At 37.0% G+C, this 4,133-nt stretch overlaps 1 pseudogene; it reads left to right on the top strand.

Annotated features, from left to right (window-relative positions):
* The first annotated feature begins 2,271 nt into the window (after positions 1–2,271).
* Positions 2,272–3,111, top strand: LOC105944669 (annotated as a pseudogene).
* Positions 3,112–4,133: the final 1,022 nt, after the last annotated feature.

Below are 4,133 nucleotides of genomic sequence, written 5' to 3'. Positions count from 1 at the left end.
ATTTTCATGTTTCAGTGTGCATTCCCTTTGAAAGCCTGCAATGTTTAGTAGACCGCATGAGCAAAGTGATCTGCCTCTGGGTTGGAGGGAAATGTTTTCCTATGCCACCATGTAACTAGCTTAGTAACAGTCATTGCTATTTGTAACCATATGTATTGATCGTAAGTAACATGTAGCTGAATTTAAATCTGTTGAGAACATGGAAGGCAGCACTACTATTTCTAAATGTTATTGACTTCATGATTTCAAATCTTTTCTGGATATATTGTAGATTATCCCTTTAAGTGTTCTGTTGTTGCAAAGAGCTGTTTTGTGTTTTTTTTTTCTCCATAATCCTGGCAATTTCTTAATCTTATTTCTAGTTAGATAATTTATTAGGGAACTTATTGCTAGATCCTACTTTTAGAAATTATGCAAGCCAGAATGCTTAGGAAGTCATACTTAGAAGCATGTGGTATGATGTAATCCTTTATTCCTGCACAAAATTGATGACTTTTGTAAATTACAATCACAAATTTACAAGGGTTTCTTAGCACTTTTTTCAGGCTTATTTTTCCTTTCAATATTTAATCCTTAGTCACAGATAAGACAGAGGAGGTCTGTGTTTGTTTAAACACATTATCTTAAATATAGTTTTAAGTCTCAAATTTACCCTGAATTGCTTAAAAAATATCTTTCATTTAAGCCTCAAAATTTAGGGGACATTAGGGATGATAAAGAAAAGCAACACAGAACATATCTTATTCATCCTGAAATGTTTTAATTTCCTTAACAAAGGTATGAAGTGGAATATTAGCACCCACTCCCCCTTAGCATATGAGTGGTCCTATATCAAATGACAATAATGAATTGACCTATTCTACCTCCACAGGTGACTGGAGTTTACATTTGGGAAAGCCACTGTATTAATTTATAATGAGAAAACAGGAAAAGATGGAAACATTTGCACATGTCTTAATTTTTTTTGGAAACAAGAGCAGTTTAAATAAATATCACATCAAATCCCCCCCCAAAAAAAGATAACTTCTAAAATAAATGGAACACTGACCAATGGCCACACAAAGCATATAGATTTTTCATAAAATAGGCCAACCAGCCTATGGACAGACAACTTGGGGCATAGGTCCAGTGCCTAGGAACATGTTATATTTAGTTATATAAACAGGCTCCAGGGCTGGAGGGATGGCTTAGCAGTTAAGGCATTTGCCTGCCAAGCCAAGGGACCTAGGTTCCATTCCCCAGGACCTTCATTGGTCAGATCCACAAGGGGGTGTATATATCTGGAGTTCATTTACAGTGGCTGGAGGCCCTGGCACACCCATTCTCTCTCCTCTATCTCTCTCTTTCTCTCTCTCTCTCTCTCTCTATCTGTCAAACAAATAAAAAAATAAATAAAAGTATATTAAAAAAAAAAAACAGACTCCAGAGCTAAGCATGATAGCACACGCCTGTAATTTCAGCACTTGGGAGAGACAGACAGGGGTCCTCCAGGAGTTCAAGGTCATCCTTGACTATATAGTGAGTTCAATTTCAATACCACTCTGGGATACATAAAATTATGTCTGAAAAATAGAACACACAGGGCTGGAGAGATGGCTTAGCAGTTAAGCACTTGCCTGTGAAGCCTAAGGACCCCAGTTCGAGGCTCGATTCCCCAGGACCCACGTTAGCCAGATGCACAAGGGTGCACATGCACCTGGAGTTCGTTTGCAGTGGCTGGAGGCCCTGGCGTGCCCATTCTCTCTCACTCTCTCTCTCTCTCTTTTCCTCTTTCTCTGTCACTTTCAAATAAATAAATAAATAAACATAAAAAAATAGAACACACAAAAAATGACTCCAGAAGAGAAAATCTAACAGGTCAGTAATTAAAGAAATTGGAAATGTGCCCCCAAAAGTAACTGACTGCTGCTCCCACAACACACAACCCATAACCCCACTATAAGGAACACCTGCAACTCCAATGAGTAGGATCCTCAGTGGAATGGGGGCAGGAACGAGGGAAAAGAGGTACCAACATATGATGTATCCACACAAACTATGTTGATAATAATATTAACAATAATAAAGAAAAATGGAAAGGTTATAAAAAGCTGTCATTCTCAATGCCAGGCTGAGCTGATTGTCCATTAAGTTGTACTTTGTTTTATTCCTTGAGTAGTAATGTGTCATACGCAAGCATCCTATTCTTTTGAAATTATACTGTGAAAAAATAAAACAAAGCTTTCATTAAAGGTTAAATGAACCTTCATGAATAAAAAAGACCTGAACAAAATGAATTCAGAAGCTCATGAAAAGAAGTCATCAATCCCAACATCTTCAAAACACGATCTATCCCTTCATATTACAAGTTTTGGTGAAATAAAAATTACTTGTGTGGCTACTTAGCAGCTTTCAACAATGTAGCAATCAAATTGCTCATTTAGAAGATTCTGTTTCTGCAGCAGTTCCATGGGATCAAAACACCCAGGATGCAGGACTTTATTTGAGGAAGGACGGATGTCCAAATTTGTATCATGGATTCCTCATCCCTTGGATAAAAAGCAATTAATTAACACTGGCCTGTATGATTTGGTCTGTATGAGGATTTATCTTGCCTTCTCCATAAGTGTGTCAGTGCTCCAGAATTTGCAAGAACATCACAAGCCATTTTCACTGCATTGGAAAGAGTTTAGACACTTCTTCAGGACCACAATTATCATGAGAAATTCACAAACACTGATCAGGCTTTCAGGGCACTGAAATGCCATGTAATTAGAATGTATTGCTGAGAGTTGGTGTTTATTCTCTTCCATAATGGATTCATCAATCTTTCTCTTTTTCTTTTTTTTTTCTCTCTTTCTCCCTCTCTTTCTCAGGCTTTCTTTCTCTCCTTCAAAGGCATCTGCCTATTTCAATAATGCATAGTGCTCATTTGGTCATTGACTTTATCTGTGTAGGTCTTTTAGGTGCAATGTTGGGTTTTTGATATCACTAATCAATGCTATAAAAACACAAACATTTTTAGATTGGTGAAGAATTTCAGTCTTTCCCAAGGTTTTCAAAATAATCTGACTAGGTCTGAATAGGAAACTCACAAATCTTTTCAAAGTTATCCATCTGAATTACCATTGATCCTACACATCTTGATGAATAGTCAATGCAATTTGTGAGTTAAAGGTGAATATGACTACACCTAGGAAGAATGTAATTTGGCCTTGTTTCTAACTGGCCTAAATACAACTTGGAGTCTTTGAGCCCAAAAAATAGTAAATTATGAATAAACCTGTTTTTCTTAAGCATGGACAAAAACAAAATAAGAGGTTTCAATAAGAAATGTTAAGGTAGGGCTGGAGAGATGGCTTACCAGTTAAGTGCTTGCCTGAGAAGCGTAGGGACGCAGGTTCAAGGCTCAATTCCCCAGGACCCACGTTAGCCAGATGCACAAGGGGGTGCACGCATCTGGAGTTTGTTTGAAGTGGCTGGAGGCCCTGGCGTGCCCATTCTCTCTCTCTCTCTCTCTCTATCTGCCTCTTCCTCTCTGTGTTTGTTGCTCTCAAATAAATAAAAGTAAACAAAAAAATTAATTAAAAAAAGAAATGTTAAGGTAATTTTGTTGTTTCATCATTATGCAAGAGTTTTAGGCTATTACTGGGTGTATACCTGATAGCCTTTGATAGGCCAATATAATAGATAAGATGTGATTTTTTTTCCTCCCAGAAACAATTGTTAGGCCTTCTCTATTGAAACATAATGACCATAAGCAGCCACAGCAATTGCTGTTAAGCCCCAGGACTTCTCAGGCTTACATTGTTACACCATTTTTTCTTTCATTTCTGTACCCTTAGGAGCAATTGCAGAGGTTAACCTTTTTAAACTCAACCATCTATGTAGTAGGACAAAAAAACAGAACTGAAACAAAACAAGTTATTAGGTATAGGCCTTTCATTATGAACAGCTGATATTAGTTTTGAAACTAAGCACTGTTGTGTTAGTAATTATCTAAACTATTTCGTTTAGACATGGCAGAATCAAGCAACTAATTGAAGTTCCAATTTTACTCTTTAGCTTTCAAAGTTTTTTTTTCTTTGTTTGTTTAATTCCAACTGTGACTTCAAGCTCTTCCAAAATCTCCTTATGTTGGTTTTGCTGATTTC

This window comes from Jaculus jaculus, chromosome X (genome assembly GCF_020740685.1).
Source record: "Jaculus jaculus isolate mJacJac1 chromosome X, mJacJac1.mat.Y.cur, whole genome shotgun sequence".
Taxonomy (NCBI): Eukaryota; Metazoa; Chordata; class Mammalia; order Rodentia; family Dipodidae; genus Jaculus; species Jaculus jaculus.
Note: the sequence above shows the minus strand (reverse complement) of the source record. Positions and strands in the feature narration are given on the sequence as shown.